This window comes from Corvus cornix, chromosome 2, assembly GCF_000738735.6.
Source record: "Corvus cornix cornix isolate S_Up_H32 chromosome 2, ASM73873v5, whole genome shotgun sequence".
NCBI lineage: Eukaryota > Metazoa > Chordata > Aves > Passeriformes > Corvidae > Corvus > Corvus cornix.
This window is the reverse complement of record NC_046333.1, coordinates 91249282-91261346: the sequence shown is the minus strand read 5'-3', so window position 1 is coordinate 91261346 and position 12065 is coordinate 91249282. Positions and strand designations below refer to the sequence as shown.

At 38.6% G+C, this 12065-nt stretch overlaps 1 protein-coding gene across 3 annotated transcripts in view; it reads right to left on the bottom strand.

Annotated features, from left to right (window-relative positions):
- GABBR2 (gamma-aminobutyric acid type B receptor subunit 2) overlaps nt 1–12065 on the bottom strand; it is a 469148-nt gene that overhangs the window by 333479 nt on the left and 123604 nt on the right. The window lies entirely within an intron of this gene.

Genomic DNA, 12065 nt, shown 5'->3' with positions numbered 1-12065 from the left:
TGTGGGGAAACTGATGCAGGAGAAGGTTTCATTTCTTTCCTCCCCCTTTTCATCCCCCCCTTGGCATCGGAGTTGTAGGGAAAGGGAATTGTATAGGGAAGCCATGGGGTGAAAAATGGATTAGGAATAAACTGGGGATAGGGTAAACTTAGGAAAGGGTTCATATTGGGTATAGGGTAAAAGGGGAAAGTAGGCGGTGGGTAGGGAAGTTGCTGGGATGGATATTGTTTATAATTTTGTGCATAATGGCTGCCTTTGACTGGAATACCTCCAGGCCCAGTAACATTCGCTGCTTGTAAACCCTTCTTTCCTTGCACTATATCAAATTGTACAACTTCCCCATCTCCTACACTTTGCAGGTAATTTTTAGGGTTATTTCTTTTAATGGCAGTTCTATGGATGAATAAATCTTCCCCCGTATCACCTCGTGTTATAAATCCATAGTTGTTTTTTACATTTTACCATTTCACAGTTCCTGTGACTTTCATGGCTATAACTCCTCCTATCACGTGCTTGCGTGTTCGTCGTGGCTGCTGGTCCTGTGTGGCCGCCGCCTCGCCGACTCCGACGTCTCGGCTGGGCCCCCGCGTTGCGGCTGCTCCGCGCCCTCCGAGCGGTGCTGCTCCGGCGCGTGTCTGGGCTCTGCGGGGCCCCGCGTTGCCATCGCCGCTGGCCCCGTGCCCTGTGAGCGGTTCCGCTCCACAAACTCCACGCTGCTTTGAGTGCGGCCCCATTGCGGCTCAGCGCTGCGCAGTTTCTCGTGTCGCTGTGGAAACCGCTGCTTCTCGCTCTACAGGGCTCTCCGAGCCGTGTGCTCAGAGCGGGCTTCCACGCCGACCCCCGGTTCCTGGCTGCTCGTGGGGGCCACCTCTCTGCTGCACATGGCCCACGGCACCCACAGCACCTGCAGCATCGCTCCCTCACTCACGGTCGAGCAGCCAGGGACCCCGAGACAGGGATGGGGTCCACAATAAGGCGTGCAGCCCCAAGGGAGCCAGGCACATCCAGCACAGGCACCTCCGCCTGCACGGCTGCAGTCACGCGCTCCTGGGATGGTGGCCACGCGGTCTCAGCCACGGGATTACGGCCATCCTCTGCTCTAGGGGTAATGGGACCATACAAATGCTCCTGAAGAGCTTCACTGATTACAATGGATCCACGGAGAGGTTCTGTCACTAGTCCATGTTTTGTCTGATCCCTTATCTCATCCCAGATCTCCAAAACACTCAAGACTAGTTCCAGGAGGATTAATATCAAAAACTAAGTCTGGAGAAATATAGAAGAAATTTTTGAAAAGCCAGTTAAAAAAATGTTCTAGATCTCCCAGAACAAATACTTTCTTGTTTTGTTGTTCAAGGATTCCTTTAACTTCTAGATACATTTCTTTCTGTGGTTCAGGGAGCCACATTTCCCATGATTCTTCCATAGTCCAGAGAGAAGATCCAAACCAAGGTGAGAAGAGAGAGATCTAGAGTGGTTTTTACTCACGAATTTTCCGTCCTTAGGGATCGGTGTCTTGCCTGCAATTTTCCACCATTTGTTACAGTGGGGATTCTGTAACATGATGTATCAAACAAGGAGTCCCGTGGAAAAGAAATATATACGGATGGATTCTCGATAGATGTTTCAGAGATGTTTATTTCTCCAGCCGCATGGCCGGGGCTCTGCCGAGGAACTCTCACAGTCACAGGATCCAAGGGTCCTTGCCCGCGCAGGGAACACAAAACAACCAATGGGGAACGAGGCTGAGCAGGGGCAGGGAAACCCCGTGTCTCCCCCCCCCAGGGCCCCTCTCCCGGGACCCCACAGCAGGGGGAAGGGACCCCAACAAAAGGCATTGGGAAGACACAAGCAAACAGGAAGATCTCTTTATAACATCTAGCTTTCACTTCTCTCCATCAGTGGCATGGCAGCAAACAGTCCCTACAGGGTTAACATGGAGGATATGTAGGGTGTGAGGCCTGGAAGAGCATCAAAGGTCCCCATACCTGGCTCCCCATGTGAGACGGACAAGGGAAGGTCGTTCAATACTACCCACACCAACCTCCAACCTCCTGTGATTTGCTTGGAACGTACTGTTCAGAAGATTCCCAGTCACAGCAAATCTCACACAACTCTTATGAAACTGCAGCTGGCCCTTGCACAGAAAGAAGATATCTCCCCATACATACATTTGAATTTTTGTAGCTGACAAGGGATCACATTAAGTTTTGTCTGCTAATTCAGAGAAGGTCAGTAACATTATAAATCAATGCCTTGCATACAAACCAAGTTCTCTAAACCTTTATTCGATCTCTGAGAAACTAGATTGAAGAAAGAACATGGAAAAAATTGCCAAAATGTTCCCAGACAGATACAGCACCATTTTCATAAATTTTAATTCTAAGGTCTTCTAATACATATGAGTCCTCAAACTATTCTTCCTACAGTTCTGCAATGTAGGTACTACAGATAATCCAGTAGTTCTGCTTGTGCTGGAGTCAAAAGTAAACCCACCTTCTTTATTTTGTATTTTCCTCCATTTACTTCATTAAAATCATGCAATCATGTGTTCAGTTCACCTACCTAGACTGCTCAAATGACTGCAAAATCACTGATGTTGAATCTTTTACAAGTCTTTACACTTGATATGCAAAATGTATATAAAGTTTAGGTCTATTTTATCACTTTTATTCCAAAGTAATCTTTCTACACCATTGTGTTACACCATTAAAACTCCCTTTCTCTTCCATTAAAGAATTTTAGACCGCAGAATTCCAAACATATGTGGATGATATTCAAGGCAAATTAGACTTGAAAAAACCTACCATAATAGAGAATGAGAAAGGCATTGACATCAAGAGTTGTAGAAAAACTTGAAAAGATTTGAAAAAGGCAAAAGTGAACATTTTGAGGAACACCAAAAGCATGAAATGCTAGAGAATATACTTTTAGCATGGCCTTCAGTATGAAAAGGAGTATTCTTGTTTTAAATATCACAAGCATTTCATCTCACAATTCATCTTCTCTCACAGAATGATGCACCAGAATTTCCTCTGACGTCAAAAATTAAGTCCCATAATGTTGGACTATAGCTCAGCAGTTACCTAATTCCTCTCCATCTTGTAATCACACACTAAAATCAACAGGCAACAAGGAAGTTGAACAGCAGTGAAGAGACTAAATTAGTAGCAAAAATTGGTATGTGTGCTCTGCATATATTTGCCAAAATGACATCTCTGAATGTGCCTTTTCTTGCCTTTTCCCTTGCCTTTTGTATTATGTTGACTTGTTAACTTCTGATTTTACTATTTGGCCAGCGTGTAGGCTGGATGGGGCCTCTCAAGTCAGAATCTAGTCCCTTGCTATTACAAGGGTCTTAATAAAAGGTAAGTCCAGAGCATCTGCAGATAGCAAACCTTCCAATTTTCAACATACATATATGAAAAACATCATGTAAGCTTAAACGTTTTTTTTCCTTTCTAATACACGTACGTGCAATTGGCCATTTCTATTTGCAGCTGATTCTTGGAAGACTTGCCCATTGAGCACTCTAACTAGATTACAATGCATCATTCAAAAAGATGGAAAACAAACACTCAGGTTAGGCTTGCAGATGGAACAGAAAGAGCTGGAAGTGTTGGCCAGTAGTGCCAGCCACACAACTTAAGCTGTTTGTTCCAGAGATCCTCACACCACATGTTGCACCACAGACTTGGGTTACTGAATGAACACAGCAGCAGTACAGACTTGTCCAGATGATGAAGAAAAGCTGGTCTAACAGCCTTCAAGCTTAGCCTCCCCTCTGGCACGTGGAGAAAAGCAGGTTCAGACAGGGATTGCGTGTGATGTGGCCATACAACTTGGAGAGCACATGAAAGCATTTGTTGAAAATATTCATCCAATATAAAATTTGTTGAGTATTTTCAGCTATGAGTCATATTTTGTATCTTTGCAAGGGACGTAAGTGAGGAAAAAGAAGTGTATTACTTAGCAATAAAATAAATTGATATTGCTATGGAATTCACTGGCTGTTCCTGCAAAATACATCTGCTATCAGAGAATTTGATGCCATTGTGCAGCAGAATACAAATTACTTTAGCTACATTGTCAACCATCTGTATTTAAAACTTCAGTTCACAAATTGCTTGAAAGATCTTCAAATCACACATATACATTACCATGCTCTGACCAACTTATTCATGAGCAGACATCATCATTCAAATCAAAGCAACTCCTAGTCAAAAAGCTGGAGGATCATTCTGTGTAAAAACAAAACTCCCTCCCTCTCCATGTACACAGAATTGTGTATAACCAACATAAAAAGACTCTCCAGCTTCTCTTTTTATGATGCCCCAATCAGATTCAGACAAATCAAACAACAGCAAACAAAACCTCCACAACAATAATAAAACAAACATCCCCCTCCCCCAAAAAAACCCCCAAAAACCTGCACACACCTCCAGCATATAGAAACCACATCAGAAATGTATAGGCATTGTGGCTTTTGTTATCTTTTTCAACTGGGACTAATACAAGAAAATATAAAAGTCACTTTCAGAAAAAAAATCACCACTGCTTTGTTTCCACATACAAATAAGCAAATATTACACAAAATAAGGATGTTAATCATGGTAATAAAAATGTAAAGGGAAGAAAGATTTAAATACTGGCTTAGTTTTACTCATAGTGATCTTGAGAAGATTATGGGAGAAACAGAGGAAGAAAAAACAGGGGTTCAGTGATAACTAACTGAAACACAGAATCATAGTTGTCCATGGAGTTGAACTCTGTTGGGATTTTTAATAAATAGATTTGATCAAATACCATGATTGTATGACATCCCCCCCCCGCCACTGTTAACAGGGAGTCTAAAGTTCTTGAAAATGGGTTTACTGTAAGTCCATAACTGCTGAAATGTTTGATCTTGCTAAAACAAGCAGTCAAACCAAGGAGCCAATCCACCAGGTATACTGTTAATGATCGGTAGTGCTGAAATGCATTTATGTTCCTAATGATGACAATGAGTCTTGTCATTCAATAATTTTGAACTGACATATGTGTACTTACTGAATGCTACAAGATTCAGTAGTGCCTAAAAAGTTAAGCATGTAGTTGTTCTCTTCACTGAATCACCACCTTACATAACAAGTTTATTTTTATCAGGTGCATATCAAAGAGTACAGTCTTCAAGACAACTTTGAATTTGAATGCTGACAACCTGGCTTCCCTGACTTAAAAATTTCCAGACTACATGGTTTATTTATAGAAAAAATACAAAGATAGGTATATCCTCTGTTTGATTAAATTGAATGAATTAAGTAACAGAATGATACTTGTTTAAATTTTGTGTCACAATTCACTGTACTAGAATGAGAGATTCATTTTTCTCTTAGCTAGTAATTTGCATTGCTTGTACATTGACTTGTCTGATATGGGCAATATTTTGTGATGGCTAGAAAACTGGGAGACAAACTTCAAGTGAATAAAAATGAGTTCTCTTTCATTATTTTTGGTGTCTTTATGTGTAATTATCAATAAATGCAAATTCTATGCCTCAAGTTACTTATTACCAGAAAAAGTTTTAATTACTTTTAGGCATCACTGTCTACCCAAATATCACTGATTGTCAAAAGATAAAATTGAGAAATTGAGATTTAGTAATCAGCAATATGGAACATGGATAGTTTACTATTGCATGCCAACAAAGTTGTCAGTTTAGATTACCAGTTTAATAAAGCACTGTTTCCCATGCTGCCTGTGCATAGCTGATGTGGCTAAACAGGGACCTGCTGTCTCTTTTAGGCCTTCTTGCCTGAGGAAATGAAGTTTATTTTGTCCAGCCATATGTTTATGGGCTTGTTCTCAAAGACCCCAGTTTTCAACAAGCTTCAGACAAGTTCTTGACCAGGTGCAGGAGGAAGCTGTTGTCAATCTCCATCCATGACAGAAAGGCTGAAACACGTAGACCCACTTGTGGTATTACTGCAGAATTCAGGACAGAAGGGACCCCTGAGGATCAAAGAAGTCAACTCCTGCTTTCAGGAGGGTCTTCTAGATGAGGTAGCCCAGGGGTGTGTATAGCTAAATTTTGAGCATTATCTTGGACAAAGATTCAAAAACCTCTATGGGAACCTGTTTGAGTCTCTGATCATGGTGAAAAATAAAATACATTTCTTGATATCTAACCATGTTGCCACTGATATCCATTTCCTCCTGTCCTATCACTGTACACCTTAGGCTGGAAAACTTGGCTCTACCATTTCTGTGCTTTCCATTAGGTTTTTCTCATGCTACCATTTGGGGGAAAACCACATTTTTTAGTAGTAACTATAATAGGAACAGCTTTCTGAGACATAACTGATTTAAAAAAAAATATTTAAAATAATCATGTTGTATCTCTCTGAAAATTATGACATCGGAGGTAACAAAAAGGAATGCTATATTGAGTTTGATTCATTTCATCTCATGGCAATGGTTTGGTAAAAAAGTTCTCTCCTTCTCTTGAAAGTTCAGTATAACTATACTATATAGAAAGAAATTCTTATTCCCTTGAAATTGGAAAGAATTGAAAACAAAGTAATGTTTGAAATTTTGAGTTCTTTTCTTTTAAAGGATTTTGAAAATGTGTGTCACTTTTACAGAACTGTTTTCCCAAGGGCAACAAAGTGTCAGTTTGTAAGTACCTATGTATTAAAAGATTTTTCAGTGGCAAGCAGCTTCTTGACAGACAAAGGCATAAAGATAAATGACTGGAGACTGAAGCTAAGCAAAGTCTGACTGGAAATATTTTCAGAGTGAGTGCAATTAATCAATGGAACACCTCACTTAAGGGTATGCTGGATTCTCTGTAGAACATTTTAAATCAAAAATGGATGTCTTTTATAAAGATTCAGCCTAGCTTAGCCATAAATTACTAGGCTGTACAAAGATAGCTGAAAAGTAGCTGAAAAATTTTGGCCAGAGTTTTAATTGCATATCAAACTAAATGTTGTAGTTGCCCCTTCTGACCCGGAGATTTTGTACTCTACAAATAAATTAGCTTCAACTTCTAGAAAACAGAAGTTTCAATAAAAGTATTTTTAAGGCCCAGAGTAAGAATGTGGAAAGTTTTGGAAACACAATGGAATAAGCTCTGTGTGATAACTCCACCCATTGGGTCTCATGTCTTAGCTCTATGAATATTTGGAATCCTGGTTGTGAGAGGAATTTTTGGGCTTCTAAAGATACAGGAGCAAAAACCAGAGAAACCCAACAGCTACTGAGGAACAACATTTACCAGGCACAGAGGATGGCAGAAGGCATCATCCTTTCAGCACTCCAACACCTCCTTTGGTAAGAGCCGAAGCATGGTAAGTGGGGACAATAGTAGGATGTACTTCAAAACCACACTCCAGAACTGAACTAAAATGCTACTGTAGGCATTGCCTTAGATTCCTAGCCAGCTGGGCCCAGATGCAGACAGAAAGCACAAGGGCAGTTTTCCTGAAATGGCACCTCCATGTCTTCACAGCTGCAGAAGAGTCTGTTACAAGTCTGATGCCTTAGGGCATAGAGGCAAGCTTTTCTTCACAATAAAAAAGCTAAAAAATGACTAATGATGGAAATAGAGTCTATCTTTTTATGTGATCTTTAAAGAACTGGTGTTCAAACATTTAATAAGATTATTTCTGTTTTAATTTAAGAACAAAGTATAAAATACGTTTATATAATTCCTTCCTCTCCCTGCAAGGTATTGTACTGGGAATACTATTTACTTCCTATCTTTGCCCAGAAAAGATCTTTACATGAACACAGTTTCCAGTTGCAAATGAAAAGTATTCTTTGTTGAAAAAGCTAAATATTTTTGCTTTACTGTAAGACATTTACCTGCCTCTAGACTACACTCAAAAATGAGGACAGTAATTAGATTTCTTCATTGTGGATTTCTGACAAAACAAATTCTATCAAATTATTAAAATATCTGAGCAAAGAACATATTAATCACGGTCTTTCTTCTTTTTCTTTTGCAATCACTTTATCTAGTGTACAATGAACTGTTAATAGCCACTACTATGATGCTTCATGCAATTTCCAGAAGAATAATTTCCTTCTAATACTTTCTCCTCAATTTAAGTCAATAAGTAACTTTCTCCATTATCCAAGGAAGGTTTTCTAATTTTTTTGTAAAATGTAATTTTCCATGTTTTCATACTATAAACAATAACACTTCAGTTTTCCTGTAAGAATATCTCAGTTCATATAACTTGTAGATGAGACTGAATGGAATAATTTTGAGGATCTGGAGTGACCTCATATGTGTGACATGCCAAAGTACTGCCCTGAGTTGCATTTTCTTTAATCTACAGTTTAGTTTTAGAAAAAACATTTGCTCTTGACCTGCTAGCAGGGTAGAATTGAATGAAAGCTTCTGTAAATTGTTGCATTAAATATATCAGCTGTTAAAAATGTATATCTTATTTCTAGCCTTATTTCCACTTATTTCAAAGCTTCCACTTATAATTATTCCTGATATGGAAGTGGTCAAAAGTTTTTGTATCGTTCAGATGATAAAATTTCATCATCATATATCTGAGGGTTTGAACAGAATTCTTGGAATATCTCATTATTAGGAGACCTTTTTACTCCATTTTAGCTATTTGCATAGCTGTTCTGTGAAAATTTTGGACATGGGCACCAGGACTAGACACAGAATTCCTTCTAAAAATTCCCCTATTTTTCTGTCTTCCCATCCAAGTATCCTGTTTTGTTGAGTGTGGCAGATGTGTGATGACAGAGCAGTTATCTACCAAGACTGTATTTTTTTTTTTTTTTAGGAACACTGCTTTCTAGAAGAAAAATGTTCCAGAAGAGAGGAATACAAAATCTATGCAGACATGTTTTTCTCTCACTAATCAAGATCACTCTGTGCTAGTGACTTGGTTTAGTTACTTATAATTCCCTAACCTCTGCAAGGCAAATGCCTCTATTATTTAGAAACTAACTCAATTTATAAACTTGTGGGTTTTTTCCTCAACAGAAACTATAAATTCCAAGCAAGAGCAGTTTGGCAGGAGGTAATTTTTCATAAATCCATGTGTCATTTTTCTCTTACCTTTATCTGCTCAGTATAAATCAAATATCTATATCATGTGTTCCATTTTATAGAACTGACTTTAGCCTGTATCAATTCAAACTAGTCTTTTAACATATAGTGCAGCATTAGCTTCCTTCTAGTTCCTTTGAAGTTCTTTGGTGGTCCAAGATGGCAACATTCAGGACAAACACAAGGTTCTTTGATCAGTTTGTCAGAAAATTTAAATAGAGATTTATTTAGAACAGCTTGTTCTAAAATACCTAACCATCATCCTCACCGGTTACTGCAGAAAAACTTATAGCATTTGTGTTGTCATCTGTTTCCCCAAAACAGACTTAGAAAGTACAAGAATATTAAAGCAACACAAGAATATTAAAGCCCTTCTTCTGTTTACACATTGTTACTGACAATACTATTTCTTCCTAACACTTTAATGATCTCATTGTCAGTTTTCTTTAGTTCCTGAGTTACTTAAACATGTCTTACTACTCTTCTTCTTTGTCTTCCTAGAATATCAGAATACTTTAGGTGGGGAGGGACTTCCAGAGGTTGTCTAGAAGAAACCTCTGTCCAGAGCAGGTCTAATCATATCAGACTGCTCAAGACATTGTTATGTTCCAAATATTCCCTCTTTCTGTTTTCCATCTATTGTTATCACTGTCTCCTTTTTAGCTTTGTTTTCATTAAATGTCATCCAGTATGCCACTTAGTTTTCCATGTGTTTGGGTTTTATAATCATCAAAATCTGTAGATGTCTGGATATGGAGCAATATTATTAAACAACTCAAATTATAAACTGTGCCAATATAAACATAAACCTCTGCTTTCAAGTCCTTTTTCTCTGTTGCTGTTGCTGGAGAAGTTGCTATTTCTACCATATTTCATCCAGACTGAAGTCCTCTGTCATGTATCTTCATTTTCTCCTGTATATATCATAACTACATCCTGAGTTCTGCATTTTGTTTTCTACTGTGATCTAATAGTCTTCTGAAAACATCAGGTAATAACTTCATACTGATTACATGCTTCATACTTCTCCAATCTGACAGTAATCCCTCAAATATTCATTTTCTTTCAAGAAGTCACTGACACCACAATAAGAAATGCTATTTTTGACTGCTCCGTCTTGAGTTTTGCCCACCTAATCTTTCTTAAAGAGGCTATGACTGTAGAATTTAACACTCTAATCATGTCAATCTTTCCAGCAGGATTCACTAATATATAAAATGTAACTTATGTTTATAGATGAGGAATTATAGTTATTTTCATTTGAAACTCAAGTGCAACCAATTAAAGAATGTTTTGACCCTATGTAAAATACAATTTTGCATTAAAATAGGTACAATTTCTCTCTTCCCTATATTCCTTTTCTGTTTTCAGTGCAGTGATCTTCTGACCATCTTTGATGTAACTCCCCTTGAGTTTCCATCCTTGTTTTAGTGGGGAGGAATCCATACAATTTATTCAGTCTCTGCTCAGGACAGAAAGCAGACACTGTTCCAATACACTATTCCTGTACATTTCTGTCTGTTCTCTTTTTTGGCTTTTAGGCTTGACAAGATTTTTTGAAAGGCCTTTTAAATTTTACTGACTGTCATATTTTTTGATTTTTGGAGCTGCTTGGTAAATTAGAATGAGACTCAAGAACTTTGCTTTTGGAACAGTAGCTTTAACACTTTTCTAACCATTAAGCATGATTATGGCAGGACAGAGAACCTTGCAAAGAACTGTTCTATTGTCTAGAAATACATGAAGCTAAAATGAAAAGTTGTGGATACAATATGCAGCTAACAAGAATTTTTCTTGCTTCTGTCCAGTCCCGTGAGATACTTTTCTCTCTCATGGAAGATATTAGTAGAGTTCTATAAACTATGAACACCTGCGACCTTGCAAAACTTTGTTTATAGGCCAATAGGAAACATTTTGACCATGGCTGTTTTAGGATTTTAGCCAATCACGCCCAAGGGGTGGCTGATCCTTTGACCAATTAGACTATGAAGAAAAGTCTATAAAAGAGTGGTAAAATAATTAAATAAATGAATCTTGCTGCACAATTCCTGCCTGCTGGATGTCTCTTTTCCTCCCTACCACTGCAGGATACTGCAATAAAAAGTTTCAATACTTTGGCAATTTCCAAGAATGTCAGCACTTTCAGAATTATAACACGTGCGAATAAACCATCTTTAGTCTTTTAAACCTAATAGGAACCACCATGGTTCAGAACTTTCAGAATCACAGAAAAACAAATAGTCGAACTTCCTGCTCAAAGGAGGGTCAACGAATGTCGTTTGCGGTATTAAGAATTTGGTTTTTTAGAAATGCATATTTATGCATCAAGTCATATTCAATTCAATATTCAGAGGGTTTCACTGTTATTGCTTTAAAAGCCTGAAGGAGGATTTGGGAAAAAAAAAACAAACTAGTAACAATAAGTGCATACTGAATTAAACAGGATTAAAATAAAATCTGCTCATCATTTTTAGTTGATAAGGGAACCTATAGAGATTTCAATCTGTCAGTGGAATTTCACTGCTATTACGTCAGGTTTTTTTAGTCTACAGTAAAAAAAAAACAACAACAAAAAAACCAAGACTGTGGGGTACATTCACAAAATTACAGAACAGCTGAGATAGGAAGGCAACACAGGACTTTGCCTAGTCTGACCTCCCTGCTCAAACCAAGGTCTACTTGTGCATGTCGCTCAAGGCCCTGTCCAGTCACATTTGTGACTGTCTCCAGGAATGGACTTTCTACAATTTCTTTAGGTTTGATTACCCCTACGATGACATGGAATTACCTGCATTTCAGTTTTGGCCCATTTTCCTCCGGTCCTTTCACTGGACACCACTGAGAAAAGTCCAGCTCTGCCTTCTTCACTTCCTCCGTCAGGTATTTATACACATTGACATGATTCTCCCAAACCTTCTCCAGGCTAAACAGTCCCAGCTTCCTCAGCCTCTCTTCATGTGACAGACACCCCAATCCACTAACCATCTCTGTGGGCCTCCAT